The sequence below is a fragment of the Paramacrobiotus metropolitanus genome, unplaced genomic scaffold (genome assembly GCF_019649055.1).
Source record: "Paramacrobiotus metropolitanus isolate TYO unplaced genomic scaffold, Prichtersi_v1.0 Parri_scaffold0000091, whole genome shotgun sequence".
Lineage (NCBI taxonomy): Eukaryota > Metazoa > Tardigrada > Eutardigrada > Parachela > Macrobiotidae > Paramacrobiotus > Paramacrobiotus metropolitanus.
In genome coordinates, this window is record NW_026570311.1 from 488,791 (window position 1) to 501,421 (window position 12,631).

Genomic DNA, 12,631 nt, shown 5'->3' on the forward strand with positions numbered 1-12,631 from the left:
TCTATTTTGTTTAAAATGTAATTCGTGGGCGAGTCGGTGTAAGCCGAAGTGTGTGAGCCGAAATATAATTTTGCCAAAGTGAATGGCGGCCGAAAACGAAGGGCAGCCAAAAACGTTTTCCCGAAATCAGGAAAGTCGAATGAAATTGGTGGAAGTGATCGGTTGCCGTGTTCAGTGTGCATGTCCATGCTATTTTGCCGCTTCGTTGCAGGGTACACATTACGGGAAACCTCGCCGTGCACATTCAGCGTGCCCTGGAACTACTCACCCGGCAGGGAATTTTTCTTCAACTGCCACACGACCGTTACAAATACACCGGCTCCTGGCGGAATGATAATACGCTGCTCAACCGTGCGTACAAGGCGGCGACGGAAATCATCGAAGCCCCCGAACCAGCACCGTCGGTGCCCCGTAGTACCCCGCCCAAAACCGGCAGCAGCCTGATTGTGCATAATACGCGGCAGCGCGCTCGCGCCACCGGGGCGGCTCTCCTCCCGGCGGAACTACTGCGCATCGCTAACCGCTCCGCGTCCGCCCCCAGCCTCTTAGCCAAGCGGCCGCGGCGCCGTACCGCGCAGCTCTCGAACCTAGTATTTAGCACCAGGGCAGGAGACCACCCCACCGTCCCGGAAAAACCTACCGTAGTGAAGAAGCGGCCGCCGGAGAATTACGAGTGCGCCGCCTGTGATTTCGGTGCCAGCCAGGCAGCGGTCTTCCTGGATCATATTCAGAGCCTGGCCCATTGCGACCAGGTCGGTGGGAAAATGGTGCAGTGCGATGTGTGCCGTTTCCGCTCGCGGAAGTTGACGAAGATGCGGGCGCACCTGCAGCGTCATGGCTGTCATGCGGGCAAATCCCTCCCATCCAGCATGCTGCCTCAGGCTCTTCCATCGGAAAGTGGTATAGGCAGTCAGTATTCCATTGCCATTTCCACTTGACAGAAATTCGTCACGTTTTTCGCAAAGAAATTCTTTGAAGTTTTTCAACCTGCAGACATTCTTCGAAGCAGAAATTACGAGCAGAACTACGTCGCCTTGTAAAAAATGTCGGCCGCTTCTCTCGGTAGCGAAATCGACGAAATTTTTTTGTTGTCTTTTACAGCTACCGTTAAACTGTGCCGTGGTTTTCAAGTAAAAAATATTTATAAGGCTGCATGAATTACGTTAAGTGCCGCAAACGTATGCAGTGTTCAGTTTATGGAAATAACTGATTAGAGGTTTTGGTTGCTGTTTAAATTTTAACTATGAAGTAATGTGCCTGCGCTTGCTTTTTTTGTTATTCTCATGGCCATTGCCTAATAAAATTTATTGACATAATTCGCCAGCACAGCGTTTTAACAGAGATGAAGCGCTTGATTGCGCTTTATGCGTAGAAACGACGCGACCGCTTTTCACACTTAACGGGAATTCGCTGGATAAATAAAATCCACTGTGGACATCGATCAAACAATAATAACGTAGTAACTCTCGAAACAACATGAAGCTGGGAAATCAGCCTGCATCAGTTGAAATATTTACAGTAGTGTCGGAATACTGATGGATCACCCGGTACATGGTACATTAACAACGGATATTCCGTAGAAACGAACTGCCTCGGTTATACCTTGGGGAAATACGCTGCGGGCTGCTGTCTAGGATACGATGACCCTCCGGCCGGCTGTTGTGCGGGGAACTCCGCCGTATTGTATGTTCCCGACAAAGCATCCGCGTTCGAGCGCATCGTCGACACCGCACGAAACCCGAGGACACTCGTGACAATGCTGGCGATGAAGACGATTAGGAAGAAGGCCAGCTGCGACCCGACGACCCCGCCCACCCCGGGCTTTAACCAGTCCCACAAGCTGCCGATGACGTGGAACTGCCAGATAATGACGCCGAAGGCCTGCATAATGGAGAAGCCGCTCATGACCAGCGAGCCCATCAGCGAGCAGCGCGGATACCGTCCCGTGTGGGAATGGCTGCGCTCGGCCACGACGCCCAGAATGCCGGTTATCATATAGAAGATGCCCAGCGGATAGCCCAGATACTCGGTGACAGATCCGCGTCCCTCCGTCAGTGCCGCGCTTGCCAAAGAAACGGCTTTGCTAGACCTCAGTAACGAGCGATCAGTGCTTAATAAAACGCCGCATTGTCGAAATATGTAGAAAAAAATGTATTAAACGTGAATCGCATGGACATGGTCGATCATGTTGAAAATATTTTTAGCAGCCGCGCGCACTCACATAATCGTGATATTAAGAATAAATGATTTACTTACTCATCAGGCCTCATGGAAGACAGTGTCATGCAAAGCAAATCCATACAATGTCATCATTTTAAGTTTCTAATACGTTCAACACAAAAAATGCTTTTTGCAGCCGTGCTTTTTGCGGTCGTGCTTTTTGCAGCCGTAATTTAGCAAAGTAATGTAATAAAATTATCTATAAGCTGGTATATGTTGAAATTTCCTTTATACCGTAATATACCGTAGTTGACATTACCTATCTTAGACTACCGTACATCTACTCGTATATTTCCAGTACTTCTGAAGTACAAGTAGTTTACATGAAACTAATATATAAAGGTCACTTACAAGAAATCTTAGCAATCAGGATGGCGAACCCGCAGATAATCTGGATGCCGGAAACAATCACCCAGGCTGTAATATCGACTCCCGCTAGTTTGATTTTCGGAATTTTTTCAAGAATTTCAGAAACACAGTGACTGTTCTGTAGCTGGGTTGAAACGGCACAGTACCTGGAAACATAGCCGTTGTCGGACGAGATATAGTATTTTATATGCACCAGCTTTGCCACTGTGCATGTACCATGATGGAGCAATTTGCACAACCGATACAGGCGATTTGCGGGATAAGATATTGGCATTGAGGAGTCTCACGTGTGGATTCTTCATAACGATATGGAGTAATGTACACACCTCTGATGTCAAGCAATCACAGCGCAAACTATGCCGCCTACTCATCGAACATGTACTCGTACATATGAAATTAACTACCGGTGTAAGTGATGTACAAACACTTCCACGATTACCGCCGCTACACAATCTCGCTGTACTTCTATGTTTGATAAGAATTACTCATTTAAATGCCTTGTCATGTCGACCAGTGTTTATCAGTGTTCAATTACTGTATGCAGCTGTTGTTGGAATGCAAATCTGTCGAGTCACGTGAAGTGTTTGGTCAAAATTCTCTGTGCAATTCGCAGAGATACAACCACTGTCTTTTTTCAGCCGTATGATTTCTGCATCTCTGAGATTCAGAGTAGCGATCATTTCGTATTTATGGTTTTGACAGTATTACGGAGAGATAGCCGCGAGCGGTCGCGTTACACTATCTGGAAAATTTGATGGGCACTATTTAACAATCCAATAGCATAGAGCTGTACAATACACGGACACCGTAAAGCTTCGTACACTAACTTCTCCACTGTATAAACTATAAATAGCGCTTTTCGTTCAGTGTATTACTGTATTAGGCAAAATAGTACTCGTGCCTTCGATTATTACTGAATCTTCTTCGTGGTACAATTCCTACACACAAATATGAAGTACGTACAGTTTATTTTAGCCATAACCGGCATAACGCAATTTCGCACATCAGATTTTGCGACGGATATTTTGAATAAAACGTGACTGATGGCGACTTCTCTTTTGACTTTCTGACTCAGAAGGTAATTGGGAAAATTTATACCCGAATTTAAGAAATTTGTCAACCAAGTAAAGTGCTTGGAATCAAAGATTGATCAAGTGGGCGGAAAAATTACGTGATCACGCGTCGGTCTCGTACATCTTTCCCGGCACAAATTGCATCCTGCAAGCGCTATCGGATGAGGGAGAGGATAACAAAATAACGGATGAGCGGTGCATTTACGCCGCAGCTATGGCAGTCTCTGACCCAACGGAAGGAACTCGGATGAGCTCACACAAAGCTAAGGACTCGGCACAGGCTATTACAGCCGCCGAAGTCGGGCGCAAATCAACCAACTCGACGGATGAAGCGCAGAAGTCGACCTCGCCCCACTCGGGTAGGGCGACTCGGAAGCTCGACATACGACCGACGAAGCAGGTCGGCCAACAGGAAGTCGACCCACCAGCAACCAAGGAGCTCGGTCAACACCGACCGACCATGGAAGTCGACCAAACAGAAAGTCGACCTACCACCAACCAAAAAAGTCGACCAACGGAAGGTCGACTAACCATCAACCAGGGAGTTCGGACAAACATTACCGACCAACCCGGATCCGAAGTCGACTGTGCCCCCTTTGGGCATAGTCACCAAAGAGGTCGGTCGGAAGTCGCCGACCGAGGAGATGGGACCTAAGCGGACCGCACCGGTCGGAATTGAGGCAGGTCGGATACAACCGACCAGCTCGGAACAGAAGCTAAACGACAACAGGTCGGAGTCCAGCCGACCAAACCAACAGTTATGATTGCAGTAACCGAGGCACCGCCACGAAGTGGACTTCCACAGGCTGGATCAGCGACTACCATGCCGGCACCTAACGAAAGGGCCATTGGCGAGGTCGGAATCAACTCACCGACTTGAACGATGGAAGTGGGAAACCAATCTGGCAGCCGCCAACAAAGCGTTGCCGACCAACAACGCCAGATCAACAAGCCGCTCAGACCATTCGACCAGCGTAACCCAACTTGGAACCGGAACGTCGGGGACTGGGACTCAGGAATTGCCCAATCCGCTCGGACTTAACATAGCATCCGTGCCGCCAGTCGCAGAAAGTGACGCTGGGCGGACCGGCCACGGAGGTTGTACCGGACTACCGATGAGAAGAAACTCGACCGAGCAGCCCAGACGAGGGTCAAGATGCGGGGGACCGGTGCGCCGATTCACGCATAGGAACAACAGAAACTACCCCACGGTATCATCCGGCCGCGCAACGGATAGATACGCCGCAAACATAGCGGCTATCGACCTGACCGAGAGGATTCGTAGACTGGGAAACAGTCCCCTTGGAAGGATAAGCAACCGCCTACTCTCGGCCGGAGGAAACGGGCGTTTTCCAACAGCGGCTGCCAAGAACAGTAACTGGCTCTCGGACGTTACTTAACCTTAACTACATGTGCTCAAAGTTGAGACCAACGGAAGTCTCCATGGAGGAATGGATACTTGAACGAGCACATCCGGTAGAAACCACCGACACACTGACGGGAGGAGTGCGTTCGAACCGACCTGAAGTACGTTTTAGTGAATCACCCTCTTAGTTTATTATTTTTAATCTCGTCTTTTTGTGTATTGTATGGTGTCTAACTCATTGATGTCAGTTCCTTTCTCATTAATGTTACTCTAATCAGCGTTTCTCCAGCCAGGTTTAAAATCCCATGCTAGATGTCATCCTAGCCGGATATGGGCCACCTGCACTGATTCCAAATAATTTAAATTAAATTAATTGTCGTACTTCGTACATTATTGTTTGCATCCTAGCACTTCCTGTTGTACTACTACTATTACAGTATACGAGGGGATGTCAGTAGCGCACGTAGATAATCCGCCTGGAGTGTGACGTTACGGCAATACATATGGCCAAATCAGGCGCGGTACATAAGCACCATGTATAGCCACAACGTCATGCTCCAGCCGGCTGACAGCAGCAGTTACAGGGATTATCTAGGTGAGCCACTTACATACCCTCTTATGTATTATAATACTAATGAACCTAATGCTGATCCTAATCTTCATACATTCATCTTATTGGCCAGCTGCAGTAAACAAGTATCATTATTAAAGCTACTTATTACTATAGTATTACGTACTCATATACAATAATATTAACTTCACAGCGTCCTCGTATAAATTGCCACTACATAATTAATTGTATGGTTCGTCATCGTATAAATTATTGATTCTTTTTCCATAACGGATTATACTTTGCTGTTAATTTTGAGTTTCCGGGATCTTCGTTGAACAGTTGTTTAATCAAATACTACGTATCCATGAACTCACAGTAATAATCGCAAAAATATGTATTAAACATGTACGGAACCTCTAGCGTGTACAGACTACAGAGTGCACAGCACAGCATATTGTAGGCTATTTGCAGCATTAAGAATGTCAGTCCATTCACTTTAATAAAAATAGGTCAAAAACATGTAGGTGCTGAATTTTCCTTCCAGCAAGATACAGTACAGAGACATGCCTAGTTATTACACTGATGCACAACGTACAAACCATTTCAAACCGTTTACAATTTAAGAGGAAAGAAACAGTTAAAGACACCATGGGCTCGATGTGTCATCTTTGGTTGTCAGCAAATTGTGTACAAGGCTCGTGAAAGAGTGATGGCGGCAGAAATGAACGGTTGTTAGCAAAGACTTGTTGACCGAGGGCCCTGTTTTCCGGTTGGGAACGGCAGAGCCAGAGCATGGTGCAGCCCGGCCCTCTGATAATAATTATGATAAAAGGATTACCTGAAACAAGGACATTCGGACCTTCCACGAACACATCGTACCAAATCTGCGCGCTAGCGGTGCGCAGTTCTGCCATGGTAGCCAGGAACTGGAGCTGCAACGATCGTCGACTGCAACAACTTCACCAAATTCAAAACGGAAAAGAAATGAAAATCTTGCGAATGGATCCAGAAGTACACGTTGGACGGCGTCCAACACACCCGTCTCACTGACCGTCATTACCGTCAGAATGGCGAACGACCGCCCGGACGCCTTACTTTTCACGGTCACCGCGGCGCTGGTAACCTGACTAGTAATCGCATTCACGGTGCTGTTATACTCAGAGGGACGGAGTTTACGCTTTCTCTGGCGAAATTTCTTCCCTATGAACAACGGATAACTCAGCGTAATCACCATCACCGGCAAATTATAGAACACCACTCCGTACACCGTGGACCACAGCTGCATCGGCGCCGATGTAAAGGTCATGGAGCAGCGGTTATCCGCCATCGGGGTCCGGTACAGCTGCTCATCCATCACCACACCGGGAATGGTGATTACAACAGCCGCAAGAATCAGTATCCCGGAAATCCAGTACGCTAGGTTATTAGTGTGGTAGCGTTTGTACAAGATGGGTGTGACAATGGCGAAGATGCGGTTAACGCAGATCAGCATTTGTCCAGTGGGCAACAACAGTCCTACAGGCATGCGGAGAAGTAAGTGGACAATACAGAATGGACGATTCAGAGAAACGGGCAGCGCGTCTTTGATGAGCAATGATATCGGGTTCTGCCACATTCCGTTGATGGTGTTAGCAATGGTCAGCAGCACCACGTAAATAGTGAACGGTGTCCACGGGCGGATTCTGGTGACGGAGATGTACACTAGGAAAGCGTTGGCAATAATGGCCGCCGTGCAGAAACCCGCTGTCCATGACTGCAGCGTGTCCCAGTTGGATGCGACGGAATACGTGTCTGTCGGAAGGTGGTGTCTGTCGTGTTGGGCATTTTTGTGCTTGCTAGAAAATGTAGAGTATTACTGGAAACGGTTTCCATTCTTTGATGAAACGGTTTCCCGGTAAATGAAGGCAACGTGGGCTTATATGTCGAAAGGATGACATTTTGGCGCTGCAGCCTACGTGTTTGGATGATACCGTTTCCTAAGAAAGTGGTAAAGAATATCAGCACCCGCGGCTGACTGCGTCAGTAGGTCACGATGCGTTAGGGTGGGTGTTCGATGTGACGGGCAGAAGTAGGACAACAACAACCACGATGTGGTAGTTTTGTTACAAATTGGTCCGTCGCGAGACCCCCGTTAGTTTTTCAAAACGCAACTCCTCCCGCGGTTTTCATCGCACAATTTTTCTGAAAATATCATTACACTCGCCGTCAAATTCAGAACAAAATGGTTCAGGCCGATTTTCGAGATTCGTTTTCCCTAAAAGTTAACATTAACGGGCGGTCGCCAATGCGACATCCACCAATTTGGGTGTTTCCACTGATCGCCCCATATTAAGGGGAAAACCCTTCGAAAATCATACTGTCGCACGGCCGACCGCCCTAGGTTTCGTTTCTGGGGTGAAACGAATTTCGAAAATCGGTTGCAACCATTTTGTTCAGAATTTTGTGGTGATCTTACTGGTGCATTCAGAAAAAATGTAGGATGAAAACTGTTGGAGGAGTTGCTTTTTGAAAGTGTAAGGGGAAGCACCTCAAAAGGAAGGTGTCGCATTGGCGACCGCCCGTGATAGGTGCAAGCCATTGTAACTTACAATGGCTTGCACAAACCGGGACACAAACTGAGCATTGCCATAAATATATGCTCTATTTATAGCCGGGTTAGGATGTTAAGTGTTACGTGTAGTGCAACGGGGCATGCCGTAGTATGAAGTTAGGCGCAATCCGTAAGTTTGTTATTCTCGGTGTGTTAAACTTGTGTGTGCTTAACTTGTTGCCCGGCTTATACAGCTCATTTCCTAATATTTGACACAAACTTAATAGTGAGTGTGGTCGTATACGCACGTTTTCTGTACTCTACTACCGCTGTACACTTATATTTTGATGATGAATGGAGTTCGTGTACGCACGGCGAAGCTTTCCCAATCTCTGTAAGGCTGGGTATTAAGAACACCCCTTATTTTCACCTTTGAGTCAAAAATTAGGAACTAAGCGGTCCACGCGGAGCGGAAACCATAATGTATTCGACATATTAGTTTGCCAACGCTGTTCGTTTTCTGCTAGCCAGCAGCGGAACGTTCTACAGCCTGTCAGAGCCCTAGCCAAACAGTTTTCCGCCTCGCACTGAGTTTCTAAAGAGAACGGTCAGTTTATATTCCTGTATGAACGTCCACTATAGCGTACAATTCTCACTGAAAGCTTTTTTGGCTCACAATGTCACATGCGCTGGCGCATTAGTGCGATTACCGTTCGACAAAGACAAAGCGTTTGTTCTAAATATTCACTATGCCGGCACATTTGTTAAGTGTTCATCGCATTGTACCGACACAACCGTGAGCTGCAAAAATCTTCTAACAGCAGAAAACTTTGTCAATGAAAATGATATCTGGAGGATACTGAAAACCGTCGACATTTCAAAAAGTAGCGGCTCTTTTGTTTTCACGAATGAATTAATAAAAGTTTGCGGTTCTGCTTTAATCTCTCCTTTAAAACTTTTGTTTAATTGTTGTTTCCACGAACAAAGATTTCCAGATATTTGGAAGCTGTCGTACGTCACTCCAGTTCCAAAGCAGTCGTGTGACCTTACACTTCCTGAAAGCTGGCGACCAGTCAGCTCTCTCCATCCTCTGTCGAAAGTGTTTGAGGAATTAATTAGCGATAGGCTGACGTCTCATTTGACTGTGAACAATTCGTTAAGCAGCTACCAGTTCAGTTACCGAAAAAAACATTCCCCTGAACTGTTGTGTCAAATTCTGGTTCAAAAAAGTATGAATTTTATTGATAATGGCGTCGTGGTGGATTGCATTTTTCTAGACTGTAGTAATGCTTTTGACAGAGTTGATCATGCAACTGTGGTAAGCAAGCTACGTAATTTAAACGTACATGAAAGTATTAGTAAGTTGCTTAGTGACTACTTGCAAGGCCGATGCCAAGCTGTAGTTGTCAATGGTAAGATTTCCCCTGTCATGGCTGTTATAAGTGGTGTTCCCCAAGGATCGAAGGTAGGCCCGAAGATGTTCTTGTGTATTTTGAATGATATCTCTGGTCTTCCCAAGGACTGTGAAGTGCTTGTTTTTGCTGATGATATATGTGTGTTCCATAAGGTCGAGTCTGTACAAGACGAACAAAACTTGCAGTCTGCTCTTAATACTGTGTCAGAATATGCTGCAGATCATCAGCTGAAATTTAATCCTAAAAAATCGGCACATATTCGGTTTTCAAGAAAGCGCTCAAAGCTTCAAAGCAGTGTGTATTCCATTAATGATGAGAGTATACCAGTTGCAGAATATACGAAATATTTGGGTATTTACGTTGACCGTCAGCTTAACTGGAAATATCATTGTGAAAATCTGGCCAGTCGTACGAAGAAGCGAATTCGCTATTTGAATGCCCCTTTTCCATATCAGAATACCGTAACTAGAAGAAAACTGTATGATGCTCTTGTAAAGCCAATCGCTGAATATGGTAGTTCAGTCGCCTTTTATCAACAAAAGTTGTTAATTGACCTTTTAGAAGATTATCAGTATCGTTTTTTGAAAACGGTTCGCTTCGGGCCATGTAATTTTGAATATCCTGTCACACTACGACTGGCTGACTGTAAGTCGCTGTTGTTTTGCCGCATTAAAAAGTCACTGCTTCTTATGTACAAACTGGCATTTGATCTTGTTCCCTACGGTAAAAAATTTATCAAGTTTCGAGAAAAAGTTTCTGCTGTTTCCCATTGTGTTGCAGACAGAACCCGTCAAACAACCGCCCTGGACGAACATCCCTATGCAATGGAACCTACGAGGACAGTCTCTTCAGATGGCCGAACATTATTAAGTGAAAGGCGCACCGCTCCACTGTGTGGAGCGGTGCGCCTGTGTCCACGCTGGAGCCGCTGGCTGTCGCGCAAAGAAAAGCCATTCGAGCTATTGCCAACTATGCCGAAGTGTCCACCACCGACCTGATGAAGCAATACGAGATAACGCCACTGTTTAAGCGATGGAAACACCAGGAAGCAACTTGGCTTTACAAAATTCTGCACCCGGAGAAGTTCCAAGTGCCCCGTTACCTCACCGAAATGATCGTCGTAAAACACGATTCCAAACCGTACAGCCTTCGAAGCGGAAACAGGACCTTCATCGAAGGACAGGGAAGGACAAGGACGGGGAAGTCCACGTTGGCGTGGAGGCTGAACAACGTTATGAGCCAGCTAACCGAGGCCGGAAGCGACATTCTTAAGAGCAGTTCGCTTGCTGTTTTTCGTAATGCACTGAAGCATGTTACTATTATTTGATGCCTTTCTTTTCTTAGTACTTCTCTTGTTTTGTGGCTTTTGCTCTAATTTCATGATTCCTGTTATTTAGCCAGGTTTAAATTCCCAGGCTAGAACTCGATCCTAGCCTTTTAATGGGTTACCTGCCTGCCGTACAATAATGATGTAGTATAATAATAATAAAGGAGCTTCGCATTCCTTATGGTGCAGCTTTGGAACGAAATCAAACTTCCCGTGGAGTCGTACTCGAACATCGCTGCTTTTTGTTCCAGTTTGGACCGTGTTGATTGGACAGCTTTAAATTGGACTAAACGTTTTATACATGCTGACCACCGTACTTTGCTGTAAAATAATTTGCATTGTTGTTAGTTTTATTTTACGTAGTGCTTTCATTAGTTTGAAAGCACATCTTTCTTCGTTTTCTTGTATGGTAGTCTACTACCTCGTGCAGGAGTGTCCTGATTGTGGTAGACAATAAGCTGATTAAACAAACAACAAACAAACAAACAACCAGCTCATTTTATCGGAATGCAATTCAGTAAAACTCAAGGGTGTGCAACAAATTTCCTAGAAGCAAAAAGCGAGAAGTGATCCAGAGAAACGTCATTGTCTTGTTAAGGACCATTTAGCGACCAGTGGTTCCGCGTCATTTGCTGCAGATCCCGCACCTTATGATGCACCTCCTACGTACGACGAAGCGAGCCTGTCACAAACCGTCACGTCCCAAATCAGAGGAAGGCCGCTTGTCCAAGGAAACAGTCATAAGCCGGCGTATTTGTTAAAATGACACATCATTTTCAAACACGATGTGCAGTCGCTCTTAACTCAGCGGATCAGTCGAAGATAATGTCGGGAAAGGCATGCATGGCCTGCCTTGGATGGGAAACCTGCTGACCGGGAACTGAGCACTGGAAGGGGAGAGAATAGGGCCATGTCCGAGGCTTCCGCCTCCCAGAATCTTTTTTTTATGCAAGAAGTCGGAGTTACCCTTGGGAATACTGAAAAAAAATTCATCGGCCATGGTTGATTGTGCGTGGCCCAACTATCTGTACGAGTACATATAGCGCTACAGCGCCAACGGCAACACGCAGTATATAAATAAATAAATAAATACTGTTACAACAGCCTATCTGACTGCTGTTCTAGTGGGTTGGTTAATCCACCTTACCACGATCTGTCGGCTGCTGGGATGAAAGGTGGCACGGCCGGCAACGGACGCTCTTACTGATGTAACTCGTCAATTACACAGGTGGCTGCGATTAAGATAACACAGGTTCATCCCAAGCGGTCAAACGCAACAACCTAACTCAAGGCATTTTTAATGACAGGGGCAATGCAGGAAACGGAGCAAGGTTGTAAGCCAGGGTTTGACCAAGAAGTACAAGTTGATGGTGCAAGGTTGGAAGCTGTAGCAAGCTGAGTACAAGACTGAATTCTAAAAGTTCATGAGTAGGAGAATTAGCCGGTAAAAGTCAACAGTAACACGATGGAAGATTAATCATAACGGGGTGGTCTTTTCGTTCGGCAAATACTATCGCTACAGCACTATGTACAGATATTGGGAATATTCACCGTACCCTACGTTTATATTAATTCAGAGTTTGGCTGAATCATATTTTCATCAGTGAGATCGTTTGCATTTCTTTTGAAATGATGGAGATTAATGCCCTTGCAGCGTGGCGTCTGCCCCTCTATGTTGCAGACAGCATTCAGACAAAGACGAGAACTTTGTAAACCGAGGAAGACAACAAACAGTATTCAGCTAAAACAAAATTCACGTATCTTGAGATATTCCACAG